We start from the raw sequence: 17,970 nt of genomic DNA on the forward strand, positions 1-17,970 counted from the left end.
AGTCATTCAGTCCTTGGATTGACCCAGTAGAATTTGTGCTGTTGTTAACTGAACCTGCCACAAGCAGTAAAGCTTCGGAAAACAAAACACACACACACACACACACACACACACACACACACACACACACACACACACACACACACACACACACACACACACGGGCTCTAAGAGTTTCCACCTGTAGAACACTCCTCTCCCATGTCCCACAGGCCCTCCTGTAATACTTGAGCCAGTGGCTTGGATGGACAAACTGATATTTATAACTTTATAATTGGAAAAGGGGATTTTTTTCCCTTCAATTTCAGAAATTAGCACCTCTAAGGCAGAATGCCTGTATTCATTGAGAGAGAGACTTTTTAAGCTTAAATGACTTACTAACAAACAATTTTGATCCTAATTCAACTATAAAATGATATATCTGGATCAAGATTACTTTCCTGCTTCAGAATTTCCACTAAAAGATCCAAGTGAATCCTTTTAACAACTTGTAACATTTTTTAAAGCAGGGCACTGGTATGACCTCGTGATCCTAGTACCTGGAAAGCTGAACCAAGAGGACTTGAGTACACAGCATTTTTTTTTAAAGATTTACTTGTTTTATGTTCATGAGTACACTGTAGCTCATCTTCAGATGGTAGCTGTCTTCAGACACACTAGAAGAGGGCGTCCAATCCCATTACAGACGGTTATGAGCCACCATTTATTTGGTCCTTTGAACTAAGGACCTCTGGAAGAACAGTCAGTGCTCTTAACTGCTGAGCCATCTCTCTAGCCAGAGTATATCGCATTTTTTAAGAGTTGCTACTTGAACACATCCTCACATCTTATATCATCAAGAACTCATTTTAAAAGACATTAAAACTATAAGAAAACTATAAAACATGTATTTGGATGACTTTTTTTTGGAGACAGGGTATTGCTATGTAGCACAGACCTTGATCTTGTGGTGGTCCTATCTATGTAATGGGATTATAGACCTGTGCCATTAATTTTAATGTAATTTTAATGCTCTTAACTTGATAATTTATAAACAAGTACCAACTGAAAACTAATAAGAGGCTTCGGATTTAGGAAAAAGGGATTCAAATAGGAATCTAGTAAATTCAATTAATGAAAAATAAGTTTCATGAAATAATATTAAACATGGTGCAAAATACTATTATATCATGGGCTTACCTGGCAGAATTCACATGTAACTTGAATTTCATTAAGTTAAACAGTTTATCATGTCCTCTGTTTCATGGCAAAGACACTGAAAAACAAAAATGGTTTCATACCGTTACAAAGAGCCCTGAAGCACTTCTTGAAGTGCATTCCTTTTTGCAAATGAAAGCACTCAATCAAATGAAATCAACATGATTTATAATAAAAAAAATCAAGAATCTTTATAATCATATAGTATTTTTGAAATGTAAAAACTCACATAAATGAATTAATTAGATATATTAATCCATCCATCTCCATCAAAGAGTTAAGGAAGAAGTATTAAATTTAGTCCTTAGGGCATGGTTAGCCAGCAGTCATTAAAACAGCATTTTTTTTCTTAAATCCTTTTGAAGTCTGAAGAAAAAACAGCCTTAAGCCAGGTTTAGTGGTAATGTGCCTAAAATCATCATAAGGGAGGCTGAAGCAGGAGGATTGTAACCATCCCTGGATTACACAGCAATACTTTGTTACAAAACAAAGAGAAATTCTGTCTCTCTGTACTTCAAATTTTCTACTTAGAAATCTTTTAATTAAAAAAAAAATTGACCTGTGATCAGGTTCTCAGCAGAATTCATCAAAATTTATTTATTCTTAAATATAAATAAATGATTTCTATGATTTTTTTCTCTTCTCTAATGTTACCACTTATTTAATGTTAGCAAATCATATTAAAACTAGCAATGTAAATGGCCCATTTACTAAAATCTACCAACTCTTGAGCCAGGCAAGGGGCACACATCTTTAATACCAGCACTTGGGGAAACAGAGTTAGGTGGATCTCTGAGTTCTAGCCTGGTTTACAAACCAAGTTCCAGGACAGCCAGAACTACAAAAAGAAACCCTGTCTAGAGGAGAGAAGAGAAAGGAAACTACAGTCAGGATACAATATAGCAAAGAATTTTAATAAAGTTTAAAAATCTGCCAAATCTTTACATATATGCAACATGTACATGCAGATATACGTGAATGTCGATGTACATACACTTTGCATGTCTTATTTTTTTGAAATAGGTTCTGTCATTAAACTTGGAACTGAGCTCAGAACTCATTCACTGGGCTAGGTTGGCAGGCCATGAACTTTAGGGATCAACCCTTCTCTGTGCCCACCCGATCCCCAGTGCTAGGCTTAGAAGTGTGCTCCTGTTTTTACTAGAGGTACTTTACTGATCCATCTCTCCCATCCCAAATCTTCCTCTCCTGTCTTCTGTCAAAGACAGTAAATAATATTCTCACGTCAAATAAATTAGTAAAGGAAGACCTATATTTTTCATAATTTATGTGTATTCAATGTTTTGCTCAAAAAAAGGAAATAACTCACATGCAGAAATGTACAATTGGCTACATAATGTTGAGTCCTGGAGCAAAGACTATCCTAGTTTAGGAGACAGGAAAAAGAAACTATCTTCCCTTACTCCAGGTAAAACTGATAAGATTCTATTTCTCTACTCATACCCAACTGCACAAGAGAATGTAAGCTCAGGCCAGGGCAACGCAGTTATCTGTGGGTTAGCTACTACCTAATGCCTCACTCAGTAAAATACAAGAACATGTAAATATTAACTATAAACAGACAAACTGATAGTTCTAAAGATGTTTCTTGAGGAACTGACCCTTGGTACCTCCAGTGCCACTGTTTTCCTTCAAACAAATTCCTTACCTGCACAGCTACTTTCCTAGCCAACTCACATGAATACAATTTTCTTTTATTATTAATATGTAACACCTAGTAGAGATTGTTATAAATACTACAGTTTAAGCATCTACAGATAAAAATGCTAACATTTTCTCTAAGAGATTCTATGTGTTATCTCTTTTGATAATCTAAGTGAATCTTAAACCTCTAAATCTGGGTTCATCATGTTTTCACAGCAAGGTTGGAAATATCTTTATATAACAGAAGCTGCCAAGGGAGCTTATAAATGGTTTGTGAAGTGCATGACTTGAAGTTCAAAATTATGAAGAGTTTATAATATAGTATTCTCATTCCTAAGGAAATTGTAAATACTTGCATTCTGACGCTTCAGTACTGGTGAAGATTCAAATACCTGGTATTTGTGGTATAGGTCAGTGACTAACCACCACCAAGTAGCAAAGAACTACATTTAAGGTTTTTTAATGTTAACCAAGTGATATGCAAAAAAGATAGTAATCCTACAGATCTTACATCTAAGAATGAACAGACTGTTTTCAGAGTATATAAGCTTTAACTTAATCATAGTGTGGTTTGATAAAAGGGGATAGCTACAATATACTTTCGAGAGTAAAGTAAAAAATAAGTTCAATGATTTGTTTACCATAAGCACTCAAATGGAAGTCACTGCCTTTTTTCTTTAAAACAAAAGCAAGTTGTAGTATAGATGATTTTGATGATAAAGTGGTATTACTTTAGGCTTACAATCCCTCATTTTTGTTACTGAGACTCTAATTCTCCAGACCAGCGATAACTTAGGAAATACTTTATACAAATTTATACCTACTAAAATATATAAAGCAATATAATATAAAAAAAGATTTTATAAATACTGGGTAATAACACCATATTAAGAACTCATTAACACTTTCCATTGATATATTTCTAAGTCATTCTATATATAAAAACATGAAGCATCACTTTATTCCCATTTGACTGGTGTAGAAATTGGTATAAAGCTAGCTATTGTGGTTTATGTAGGAAGAACATCTTGAATTTAAAGTCAACCTGGAAAACAGCCTAAGACTTGTTTCAAAACAACACCCAAACAAAACCAGCCAAAAACTGTGGTACAGGTTGAGTAAGGTCTCATACTCTTACTCCTTGTTCAAATGTTCAATGGTTCAATGGTACCATAGATTGAGAGCTATGGTACATTAACCAACCCTATCGCTGAACTATTGAAATGTATTCATTCATGAACATAAAATAATGATTAAAACTAAATACCCACAAATATAAGCTAAAATTAAAGCCCCTTACCAGACCATGAAAACCTAAATAACATAAACTTCTTTGAGAAAAAAAAAATTTGAAATTACCCATATATATATATCATTCAAAAAGAGCAAACCAAACACTTAAAGTTCACATCCTAATTGGTTTTTCTGAAGATCACATGTTCCTTCTGAAAATACATACTATAAATTGCATCTGTTGAATTTAGTAAGAGAATTTAAATTTATTCCCACTACAGCAAATCTGTGTGGAGGGGGCATGCAAGAGTCACCTAGAATATCAACATTTCAACATCCAGAGACAACTGCTATCATGAGTCCACAGCAGTATATATTTCAATCTTGTCAATATATAAAAATATATGACTTTTAAAATCATATAGTTTAGCTTTAAAAGGTAATTACCTAAATTTTGCCATAGTATATAATAGTAATGATGCTAAATATTAAATGGCACTTTCTTTTCTTTATTTTTGAAACAGTATCTCACTATCTACCTCTGCCTAGCCTGAAACTTGCTCTGTAGACCATGGCCTTGAACTTTGAACAACTTTCTCACTCTGCCTTCCACATCCTAGAATTAAAGGCAGGAGTCACGTTGCCTATCCTAGATCCATCATTTTCAACAGCTATATTTATTGAATAATATAGGTATGATACATTTATTTAAGATGTAAGCCCAAAATTCTCTTGAATATAGATGATTATAGTGTGAATGTACATGTGCCTGTGAGTTAATCAGGACTAAACTCAGGGATGTGTACATGCTAAGCAAGTGCTCTATAACTGAGTAACACTCATAGACATAGGCTTTACTTATTATATGGATTTCGGACCATGTGTTCCAGATTTAGTAGTCTTCTTAAATTTATTTTTAAACAATTTATCTGATGATGTTTCTATTCCCAAAGTACCTAGCCAGTTCTGGAGATGGTCTGGGAAGACTACCAAAGGAAGTGATGCATGACTGAGCTTTCTCAAAGGAAAATACAAGCTAGTTAGTTATGGTATTTCACACAGAGGAGGTAACATATTGAGCCAAAATAAAACAGATGCCTGAGTGGGCAAAGCGCTGGCTGTGTAAACATGAAGATTTGAGTTTGAATCCACAGAACAGATGTAAGCCAGGCAAGATAGTATTATCCATCTGTAACCCTAATGATCCTAGTGAGTGAGACAGGAGGTAGAAAGAACCTTTAGAAGCTCATAGGTCAACTAGCCTTGCATTTCCAGTTTGGGGGGGTGGGGGTGAACTTTTATTTTAAACAAAGTAAAAGGCAAGGACCAACAATTGAAGTTGTCATCTGATCTTCATATGAGGTGGTGGCCTATGTGTATTCATCCTATGAACATGTGTGCCCATGTATACACACATACATCACACAGAGCAATAATAATAACACACTGAGATCTAAGATCTTTAGATGGCTGATGTATGGGATTTCAGATTAAGTGAAACAACATAAGCCAGAATAATCAAATGCTGAGGGTCTTTAAAACCACAAAAAGAGGTGATGGAAAGATGGCTCAGTGGTTAAGAGATTGACTGTTCTTCTAGAGGACCTGGGTTCAATCCCAGCACCCACATAGCTGCTTACAACTGCCTGGAACTCCAGGATCCAACTCTCTCACACAGACATACATGCAGGCAACACATCATTACACATAAAGTAAAAATAAATTTAAAAAACAATGAAAGAAAGCCCAGATTTTATTCTTGCTCTTTCTTACCTCTCTCCAAGCTTATAAACTATGGACCCTAAGACAAACTAACAAAGTATTTCACAATTTCAAATGGCTGGGGATGGAGGAGTTGTCAAAGAATATGCAACAGAGATCACATGTGACCCTCCAAAAGTCTAAAATACTCTAAGTGTACCTTTAAAGAAAACATTTATTTGTCCTTGTAAAAAATTGAATATACATAAACACACAAGCATTTTCTTTGATACAGAGTTCCATTTATACAGTCCTGACTGGCCTAGAACTTGCTACATAAAACAGGCAGGCTTTGAACTCAAGAGATCTACTTGCGTGTGCCTCCTGAGTGCTGAGATTAAAGGCATGCACCCCAAGGAATGACTCACTTTTTTTCTTTGACCCATTGTAGAGAAAATCTCTTATAAGCATCACCTGTCAATAAAAAAAAGCCAATGGCCAATGAGCTGAGGCAGGAAATAGGAGGTAAGACACTGGCAGGAAGAGAGAGGATTCTGGGAAATAGTAAAAGATAGAAAAAGAGACTCCATAAGAGCTGTGGGAGATCTGAAAGGAATCTGATTGAGGAGATAGACGTAACCAGCAGGTAGAGGTGCTGAGAGAGACGCAGAAAGATGAGAAGGAAGAAGTGGAATGGGACTGAAGGAGATGTAACCAAGTGGTAGACACAGAAATAGTTTAAATGGTTAAGTTAGTTAAGAGGTAGTCAGGGAATGAGCCAAAGCTTATAGCCTAGAATTCAATAAATAATTAGTCTTGGAGTTGTTGCTCTTAGGAACTAAGTGGCCAGGAGGTAAAAAAGATTTATGTTTTTAAAAAATGATGCCCAACCTGAAAGGCATGTAATTCAAACTTTTTAATTTCATATTCAGTTGTTAAGAGTCATTATTACAGGAAACTTATGTGAATGGTGGAGAAGGCTAAAGTTACACAGGGTTTCCTGTAGCTTTCTTATGATGCCTGATTCTCCTGCCTCCCAAGTGCTGGGATTATAGGAGTATACTACAATACCTTGCTTCAATTAAAAAAAAAAAAAGAAAAGAGAAGAAAAAAAAAAGCCCCCCAAAACAACTATTTTTATTATTTTTAAGTAAGTGTATTATCTGTGTGTGTGTGCATAGTAGTGTAGGTGTCCTTAGAGGTCAGAGGCAGTTTATCCTCCTAAAGCTGTAGTTACAAGCAGTTGTGAGCCAGCTGATATAGGTCCTAGGGATCAAACTCTAATCCTCTAGAAGAATAGCTAAGCCATCTCCAGAATACAATGATTTAGACATAGTCCCTTGTCCTCAGGGAATAAATTTTATGGAAAATACTTCTAAACAGATCATTAATTTGCACATCAAAAAGCTTAAATTCAAGTAAGTGTATATAAAAATTATTAAGTGTTACCCCCCTCTTTTTTTCATACTTGCTTTAAAATGTTTTACTATTAGGTGGGAGTTGGGGTGGGGTCTTACAAGACAGAGTTTCTCTGTGTGATACTGGCTGTCTTGAATGCTCTGTAGACCAGGCCTCAAACTCAGAAATCCACCTGCCTCTCCCTCCTGAGTACTGAGATTAAAGGCGTGCGCCACCATTGCCCAACTAGTTTACTTTTTAAATGAATGTACATTTCAGTTTCTCCTTAATTTGGAGAGTCAAAATTAGAGAAACTATCCACTTACATAATTTCTCAGATTTCTCAAGATTCAAGAAGAAAACATATAGATCAACTTATGCATTTTCATATATCAAACAATGTCTATCATTAATTTACCATATCTAGAGAGATTCTGCAAACCAGACTGTCTTCATTACATTGTTATTTTTCTTCCATTTTTAGGACTACATAAACAGTAAATGGTTTACATATTTGTAATATTTTTGAATCACCACACTTCATTTCTCTAACACATTTGTAGTTGGCATGTACATGTTTAAAAAGGTATGAATGACAAACTATGCACCTTCAACTTGATGTTTCTGGATTGGCTGGCAACAAACATGAAAATAAGCTTCAATAATTCCAAAGCAAATACGTTTACATAGCCACAGGAAAACCAACTTTTTGTCCAAGTGATTCTGCAACCTATAAAACACTTTCTAGATTAACTTGTTACTACAATTAAAATTTTTTAGGTAATAAGGACTTTTATTTTTGGACTCTTTGCTTAAAAGCTAAGTAAGTTTAGAAACTTTTGGATTAAGAAAAATTAAAGAATTTAAGTATTCCTGTGTTTTCACATCCTATCTCCCAAAGGGAATTTCTAAATTTACTAACCCTCCAGATCTGGCCTCCATCCCCACTGAACACTATCAATATAGGTTACTAGTGTTTGAGAACTGCCACACAGAAACAACTATTATTTTCATTAGAGACCAACTATTATGATATGAAAAGAACAATTTTACATTCAAAGCTTTACTTTGAGAGATGGCACAGTTGGTAAAGTGCTTTCTGTACAAACCTGAAGAGATCTTCAGAACTTATGAAAAAAAAGGCTAAAGAGACCCTGGGACTTGCTGGTCAGTCAGGCTAGTTGAATCAGTAGTACCAGGTATAGTGAAAGATCTTGTCTCAAAAAGGTAGTGGTGGTACATGCCTTTAATCCCAGCGCTCAGGAGGCAGAGGCTGCTGAATCTCTGAGCTGGATATAGAGTGAGTTCCAGGACAGCCAGAGCTTCACAAGATACATAGCGAAACCTTTTATTTCTCTCTCTTTCTCTCTTTCAGAGAGAGAGAATGAAAACAAATGAGAAAGACACTTGACATAGGCCTCAGGCCTCAACATATATGCATACTCATGATATGAATATGCATTCATTCACACACACACACACACACACACAGATAGAGGAGGGGGGAGAAATTCAAATTCTCTTACCTTTGTAGCTGGTGGGCCATGAGTTTTACTCTGTTAACAGGAATCTCTAAGCTCTTGCTAAGCAAGTAATACTTCCCAAGTTGCCATCTAGTGTCTCTAGAGAAAAGGAGAAAAGCAGAAGAGAATAAACTTAAACTGTTTGATATACATTTTATATTTAAATCTTGCCTATTTCCTATTATATAAAATAAAATTTCTCCCAAAATACCAAATGTTTCAAAAAGATGTTCACCATATAGCCCGGAAATTGCCAACACATTACCACCCCCAGTTATAAACAATTTTAAGGATGGAGGAAAGACAATAGAACTATGGTAAAAGGAAGAAAACGAGATTTTTTAGCAGCATATACCTGAAGGATAGATAACAGGTGAAATGTCAGAGTCGAATCTAAGCATCAAAATGTTCAGAGTGAAAATTAATATTTTTTATGTTGTTACACAGTAAAATCTATGGACCCTAGTTTAAAAGTGCCTCTTATGTGGAAACAGCTTGATGTTTCTCACATGCATCTTAGAAATCTTGTATTGTTCTGTGATTTAATCATTTCATATAAACACAGCATCCCAGAACCATAATCATAAGAGACTCAGGGCTCTCTGCTGCCCTGATATTATCATAATTCCCTTTCCTTAAAGGTGTGTAACAAATGTTAAAATTCTAGCCATCACAGCTGTGTACCAGGCAGCAAGGGAAAGATAAATGAATAATGGCTTCTCTTTAGGGGCTCTTCTGAAACTCCAAAGGAAAATTCTACTCACATTCTATGGGACAGAACTTAGTCACAATTGGTCAAAAATGGCAGGGAGGCTGCCCAGCTGAAAGTAAACTCTTACAGGCAATCCACAAAACTTATAAATTATCACACAGATCCATTAAATAAGTACTAGATAAGGTGAGATAGGTAAGAACTTTGCAGAAGGTTCAGCTATCAACTATGTTAGGAAAAGATAATGATTTCCCACGCATGATGTTCAAAAGGAAATAAATATTCCTGTACCATTACCTTGTAAATTAACCCTCATTATCAAACCACATAAGAATCTGGGAGATTTCTAATTACAGACTACTAGAAAGAAGAACAACACTTTCCTTTAGGATCAGTGAAGGTTTCTTAATGTTTAATAACTTAAAAGTGAAAAACCGGAAACTAGAAACTGGAAGAAACAAGTTTTAAATGAGAAACTGTTCTTTATGAAGAAAGGACTCAAAGGGGATATTTAGCAACACAAATGCAAAATATGGCTCTAAATGGAACAGCAACCCTATGGACACTTTTGTGGATGGTCTATATAAGCCTACTCTTCCAAAGTACAATTCATTTTTCTTTGCTCTTACAATGCTATTCTGGTATTTATAATTGTCCCTTCTTCCTCTGTCACCTGCAGATTGGTCTTATAAATTGGCTCTGTGTGATGGTATTAGAAAAATGCTCACGTATTTCAGGCAGAGATAGATTCTTGCAGACTATTTGTTTTTCAAAGAAATATTCATTTTTACAAGCATGGCTTTAGGTCTGCCTATCTGCATACAGATGTTTATATTCTTATTTCAGCAGTTGGTCACAAAAAACTAGAACTAGCATCTTGAAACATAGCAAGGCAATTATCACTTAAAGCAACAAGGTTAAGTAGCCATACTTGTCCTTTACAGCTTGACTTATCCATAATCATCTAGACTTTGATAAACATAAAAATAATACCTTTTATTAAAGCTTGGAAGGCACAGATGTAGGGAATCTCGCCTTTACCAATATTACCCATTTCTGTTTATTTCTTACACTGGATCTAAGTAACCTATAGGAAGAGGCAATATCTCCACACAAAGCTACCAGTACTGCCAACTTAGTAAGCACTCTACAGAGAGTTAAACACTACCAGAACACAAAGCCCAAGGGATAGACATCATTGTTAAAGAGGAACCAATCTTTTCTTAGTCACAAACTCAAGAGTCTTATATATCCAAGAGAAGTCCTGAGTGGTATGCAGGTATGAAGATACTATGTAAACAGGTTTGGGGCAACTTTACAAAGGCACAACCTTAAAAGGCTTTATCTTAATGAATAGTATATGAAAACTCTCCAAAGGATACTTAGTTTCTCACAGTCTTCAACTTGCCTTTTTCCCTGAGTCCTCATTTTCATGCTTTTCAAAAAGAGAAATGCCCCCCATACTCCTCTCTTATCCCAAATCTGCCCAGCCTTGTAATGTTAAAAAGGAAAATATATATATATATTATCTTGTCCTGTGTTCAATAATGTTTGGAATTCAGGTAGCTCTGTAGTTAATAATAAAAACAGTATTTCTTACTTAATGACTACTTCTTCCACTTTTGGAATACTATCTGAAAACTCATGGTCCTAAGAGGGAGTTCCATGAAAATTAAGAAAAGAAATTTTAAAATTGAGAAGTTAGATGTGGTGGTTTGAATAGGAATGGTTCCTACAGACTCCTGTGTTTGAATGTTTAATTCATAGGAAGTGGCACTATTGGAAGGTAGGGCCTTGTTGCAGGAAGTGTGTTACTAGGGGGTGGGCTGTGAGATCTTAGAAGTTCATCGGGCAGTGGTGGTGCACGCCTTTGATCCCAGCACTTGGGAGGCAGAGGCAAGTGGATTTCTTGAGTTCGAGGCCAGCCTGGTCTACAGAGTGAGTTCCAGGACAGCCAGGACTACAAAGAGAAACCCTGTCTCGAAAAACAAAAACAAGTTGTTCAAGGTAGGTCTAGTAGCTCAGTTCATTCCTGCTGCCTTCAGATCAAGATGTATTGTAAACAAACAAACAAAAACAGAAATTAAATTCTTCAGTGATTTAAACTTACAATAAAGTTTAAGGAGTCAATTTGTAGTAGATGGCTCTAATTCCTGGAACCTGTGAATAGGTCCTATTAAAAGAAAAAGGAACTGTGCAGGTATATAGAGATTACAGATCCCAAAACAAAATGTCCTCAGGCATCCATCCAAGTGAGTCAATCTAGAGCATCACTGAGCCATTCAGAGTAAGACATTCATCCAGGAAGAGAATTCAGCAGGATTAGAAATAGAGAACCTGGATCTGCCATTGCCAGAGATGGCCACAAGGAAAGTAGTACTTCAGCTTCCCCATATGAAGAGCAGCCCTGGGCAGGTGGGAAGCAACAGAAGAGGGAGGAGTGAACCAACAAGGTGAATGATCTTGAAGTGGATTCTTCCCCAGAGACTTCAAACTGCACATAACACTGTCAACACATTGATTTTGGCTTTAGGACTCCAAACATACAATAAAATCTGGTCATCTGTGACAACAGGATTGAACTAGAGATTACTTTTAAACACTACATAATCTATACACACATTTAAATATCATACAGAACTTTCTTATTAAATATATTTTTATGATTTAGCTAAAGTAGAGTGCTCCCAGAGGACCCAGATGAGGCAATCTAAACTTCCTGACCTACAAAAATAACTTTGTACTATCTTCAGATGTTAAATATATGGTAATTTATAAATTGGTAATGGAAAATCCTTATAGTGAACAAAAATGTTAGGGTACCAGAAGGATGGACCTGTGCTCTCTTACAATGTCATTTAAGGGAAGCAGCAACATAAATAGGCAGAGAGTTTTCTGTGTCACAATTTCCTTGTGTCTTCATAAGTACCACAAAGTACAAGATGATCTTAGAACTACCCTGGGAATAGCAAAATATTCCTAACAAATCTAAATCTACAAGTCTAAAAACCTATAGCTATAACCTAAAAACAAGTTATTACCCATTCAATGTTTAAAGTATCTTTAGGTTCCCTTATTAGGAAAATTTAAATACTATGATTTTACAATGATCTGTCAATGAACTTGATGAATATCAAAAAGAATTAAAATAATGTGGCTGAGTGATTCACTCCTTTAATCCCAGCACTTTGGAGGTAGAGGCAGGTGGAACTCAAACACAGAGTTCAAGGCCAGCTTGCTCTACAGACCAAGTTCCAGGACAGCTAGAGCTTCACAGAGAAACCCTACCTTAAAAACAAACAAACAAACAAACAAACAAACAAACACAAAAAAACCCACACCCTCTCAAAAATACTAATAATAGTAATAATAATGTGTAAAATACAAACTAGGGCATTAACTCAAACAGTATTAAATGTATGTAAGTTTGTAAGTTACACTGCATTTTACTTTGACTTTAAATAATACATTTTCCTAATGCTTAACACTAAATCATACTTTATTTTTATGGCTAGAAACTGAACAGTATACATATAATGCCAAAATCTTCTGTGAGAGTTAAACTGATCTTTAGTTTATGGTTTTGATATTATCCTTGCATGTAATGGATATAGAATGCTTAGTTCATCAATAGACAGGAATTAAACTCAAAAATGAGAAATGTTATTTCCAGCCTCAATGAGGGAAGCAGTAGTTTTTAATTTTTTTCTCTACTCACAACATATAACAGATGGTTTTCAGGCATATTGTCATCAACCTATACTGAAGCTTTGATCTCAAAGTTGATGAGAAGCAAAAAGCAACACAAGAAATCAGTATGTAAACTATTTTTTTAAAACAATAATAATACTGGATACAATATCTTTAATTTCAGCAGTCAGAAGGCACAGAAAGGCAGATCTCTAGGAGGGGAAAATCAGCCTGACTTACATAGTGAATTCTAGGCTAACCAGATCTACATAGTGAGACCCTATCTCAAAACAAAACAAAACAAAACAAAAAACTGAAAACAAATTAGGTTATTTTTAAAGTTAAACTTTATTTTAAATTATTCCCAAACCCACTGATCCCTGGGTTAAGTAGGTAAGTTCAGGTTTCACAAAATTCACAGACTAACAGTGACAAATATGAACAGTAGTAGATTAGTAGATGAAGGTTTACTAATAACTTGGTTTTAGATTTGGTAATAGAATAATTTATATAAAATAATGTTTACAATATTACTTTTGCTCAAAACATGTGAGTAAAATACATTTACTCTCTTCCCCTAACTAAAATTTTAGTTTTTTAAATATAAACGTTTTGGAGGTCAGATATGGTGGCATATCCCTTTAGCCTCCACACTTGGGAGACAAAATAAAACAATCTCTTTAGTGAGTTCTAAGTCAGCCAAAGTTGTATTTTGTTTTGGGAAGTAAAATCTCAAATGACCTAGGGTCGCCTAGAACTTGCTATGTCATCAAGATTAATAAACTTCAGCTCTATCTGCCTCTCCTTTCCCACTGCTGAGATTATATACCTGTACTACAATGTCTGGTTTATGCATACACACACCATACACATACAAGCACACTTAAAAAAAGAAGAAGAAGGAGGAGGAGGAAGAGGAGGGGAGGAAGAAGAGGAAGAAGAAGAGGAGGAGGAGGAGGAGGAGGAGGAGGAGGAAGAGGAGGAGGAAGAGGAGGAGGAGGAAGAGGAGGAGGAGGAGGAGGAGGAGGAGGAGGAAGAGGAGGAGGAGGAAGAGGAGGAGGAGGAAGAGGAGGAGGAGGAGGAGGAGGAGGAAAGAGAATTAGAATTATTCAGAAGCTAGAGAAATGGCTGTCAGCATAGTTACTTAACATACAAACATGATGAACTGGGTTTGATTCCCGGCACCCACATAAAAGCCAGGCCAAGAACAGAAATGTGAATGTGTACTTTGGGGAGAGGAATAAGGTGGCTCTCTAGAGCTCCTTCACCAGCTGGCCTCACTGAATCAATGAGCTCCAGGTTTAGTAAAAGACTCCATTTCAAAAACTAATGTGCAGGACAGGCTAAGTGGGTAAAGGTACTTGCTGCACAAGCTTGATGACCTGAGTTTGAACCTTATAACCCATGCAAATGTAGACAGAGAGAACCGATTCCACAGAACTATCCTGATATCCACACATGTGTCAAGATATACATGCCCAAAGACACACATCATGCACATGCACAAAAAATATACTCACAAAAATAACAGTAATAAAAACTTAAAAATTAAGGTAGAAACTAATCCAGGCAAACACTCAAAATGTGCCAGGCCTCCAGACATGTGAATGTACAACCATAATACTCTCAGAGATGTGTAGGTACACCACACACACAGATTTCTCTCCTCAAAAGTATATTCAAGTTCAAGAAACTGAAAGCCCAATCCAACCAATATTTATTTTTCACCACTAAAACATACCTGATAGGGAGCTGGAAAGATGGTTCAGCGGTTGAGAACACCATCTGCTCTTCCAGAGGTCCTGAGTTCAATTCCCAGCAACCACATGGTGGCTCACAACCATCTCTCCTGGGATCTGATGCCCTCTTCTGGCATGCAAGTATATATACATGTAGACAGAGCACTCACATGCATAATGTAGAAATAAATAAATCTTTTAAAACCCATACCTGACAAGGGATAAAAAAACACCAACAACTTTTAACATTGTGACTGAGAATGATGGTATAACCGTGTTAACTAAATTCTTGATAAGGACTTCAAAAGAACAAATATAACTGTCTTATTTTAATTTCATCAAAAGATGATGTGAAAGGTCTCACTAGAATGTTGATGATGAGATTGGTAAAAACAGTGACATCAATTTTTATAATCTCAAAATATGTATATGCTACACTATAACATGAAAAGGTCAGTCTGACAGGGGAAGAGTGCATAGGGAGCAAAATAATATTTTCTGAAATTTGTTTATGGAAATCCTGATGTAAGTTCTACCACAAATTATAAATTCCTAGGGAAAATCCAAATTTGTTACCGAACTACCAAATAAATGACGGTTGAACTGTTTTCAAGTCATCATAAGCATGCCTAGAGGGACTATAGGAGATGAAAATTTCTGAATGAACTTTCATAGTAAACACCATAACACGCCTTGAGTAAGCAACAAGTCCCTGATGAAGCTGTGAGCACTGATATACATTAGTCAAATGAGTACAAGGTTAAGTGTTTGTTCTCCTTAAAGAAAACTGAGATACCAGGGGTAGATCATGCCTTTCATTCCAGTGCTCAGGAGGCAAAGACAGGTAGATCTTCAAGTTTGAGGACAGCCTGGTCTACAGAGTGACTTATAAAACAACTAGGGCAATACAGAGAAACTCTGTTGGCAGGAAGAGAAAGTGAGGCACAAAAACCAATTTGACTCACAATTTGAGTACTAACAACTACCCTATAACTACATTCATTGTGCCAGAAGAATACATGAAAGAAAATCTAGTAGTAATTCCTTAAAAAAGAAGGCAGAGAGCCGGGCAGTGGTGGCGCACGCCTTTAATCCCAGCACTTGGGAGGCAGAGGCAGGCGGATTTCTGAGTTCGAGGCCAGCCTGGTCTACAGAGTGAGTTCCAGGTCAGCCAAGGCTATACAGAGAAACCCTGTCTCGAAGAAAAAAAAAACCAAAAAAAAAAAAAAAAAAAAAAGGCAGAGGCAGGCGGATTTCTGAGTTCGAGGCCAGCCTGGTCTACAGAGTGAGTTCCAGACAGCCAGGACTACACAGAGAAACTCTGTCTCAAAAAAAAAAAAAAAAAAAAAAAAAGAATTAGTAATTTCTTGAAATCTGTAATTCAGAAAGTAGCCCATAAATTAAAACTAATAAATTCAATGAGCAAAGGATACAAAATTTAAGCAGTGATATTATTAAGCTATTGTAAGAGAAACAGGGAATTGGCAGAAAATATAACTATTTGTCCCAGTACAGAGGTCATTGTTCATAACTATAAAATTATACGGTCAACTATATTATAATTTTGAAGCTACTAAGCAATATAACTTTTTTCCATTAATAACTCCCAGTCAAGTAATGACATCATATTGAGAATCATAACCACCAAGTTAACAAAATGATGGCAAAAGTAGCACACTCACAATAAAACACCAGTGTGATCCTACCTCTTTTCTGGAAGAAAGCAAAAGTCCTGGCAACTCCACAAATATTTATATCCTCTGATTAGTAACTCCATTGAGTTTATTACCTTATAGAGTCAACTCAAAGGAAGAAAATGGTAGCAAATACTACAAAGTTTAGACAACAGAATACAGGACTACACACACAGTGAAACACTGTCTCAAAAAAACAAAAACATGCTCATTAATTCAATGTTAAAATCAGAAAGAAAAAAAAAAAGCAGAGCAAGCTACACAAGGAGCTCCTGTCTTCAAATTTAAATAACAGAGTGGCTGATGACTGAAATCCCAGGACTTGGGAGGCTGTTACAAGACTGCCATGGGTCTGAGTCCATGAGGTCCAGCAGCCTGGATTACAGAGTGACATCCTATCTCAAATAAATAGCGAAAATTTAAATCAGTTTTTTTTTTTTTTCATTTAGGCATTTAATGTCAAGAAATTTATTAAGTGGCTTAAGTGACTTGGTTAACTGTACATAACCATCAAACATCACAAAGCTTATATAATAAAAAACTATAATGGTAGAAAAGGTAAAACTGAGTAAAGATAGAAAACTGGAATGCAAAGTTCCACTAGACAAAATGAAAACATTTTAGAGAACATACTTAAAAATCAAAAGTGGTGGGGTTGGAGAGATGGCTCAGTAGTTAAGAACACTGACTACTCTTCCAGAGTCCTGAGTTCAATTCCCAGTAACCACATGGTGGCTCACAACCATCTGTCTGTAATGGAATCTGATGCACTTCTCTGGTGTGTCTGTAGACAGCTACAGTGTACTCATAAATAGAATAAATAAATCTTAAAAAACAAACAAACAAACAAACAAACAAACAAACAAACCACCTCAAAAGTGGTGCATGCCTTAAATCCCAGCACTCAGGAGGCAGAAGCAAGCAGATCTTTGAGTCTGAGACCGTCTGACATCTCACAGCTACATAGTGAGTTCCAAAACAACCAGGACTACACAGAGAAACCTGTCTCAAACAAACAAAAACAAAAAAATAACAACAACTAAAAAAGAACAGCAAATGGTATAGATGAATGTAAACATATATTACTAAAATTAACCCAAGTCCATTTACTAATTTGCCAAGTACAATTATTCTGTTTCTCTAAGAAACTTCTCAAGGGTCTTATGGTAACAAATCACTCACTACTATATTTCAAGTGGTTTTGTTTTTTTTTTGTTTTTTTTTTTTGTTTTTTTTTTTTTTTTTAATTTCTTGGGTATTAATGTAGGGAAAGGTTGACAATTACCAGTTAAGATATGGACCCGGGTAAATATACCTAAACCCTGAAGATACACTCACACTGCCTTTTGTTTCCCCAACCAGAGGAGCAAGAGGAGGAAGAGAAGAAATAGAAATAATAATTATTATTTTAGAAGCAG

General features: G+C 35.9%; 1 protein-coding gene across 12 annotated transcripts in view; it reads right to left on the reverse strand.

Annotated features, from left to right (window-relative positions):
- Positions 1-17,970, reverse strand: part of Atf2 (activating transcription factor 2) — an 87,960-nt gene that overhangs the window by 66,371 nt on the left and 3,619 nt on the right. For 11 of the 12 annotated variants that reach the window (XM_034494808.1, XM_034494803.1, XM_034494807.1 and 8 more), the window contains exons 2-3: positions 8,721-8,816; positions 1,180-1,255 (exon numbers count right to left, since the gene is read on the reverse strand). The gene's annotated coding sequence lies outside the window, so the exon portion shown is untranslated. Of the gene's footprint in view, positions 1-1,179; positions 1,256-8,720; positions 8,817-14,860; positions 15,070-17,970 lie in introns of all 12 variants that reach the window. The other variant, XM_034494800.2, reaches the window with a different exon arrangement.

Source organism: Arvicanthis niloticus, chromosome 2 (assembly GCF_011762505.2).
Source record: "Arvicanthis niloticus isolate mArvNil1 chromosome 2, mArvNil1.pat.X, whole genome shotgun sequence".
Taxonomy (NCBI): Eukaryota; Metazoa; Chordata; class Mammalia; order Rodentia; family Muridae; genus Arvicanthis; species Arvicanthis niloticus.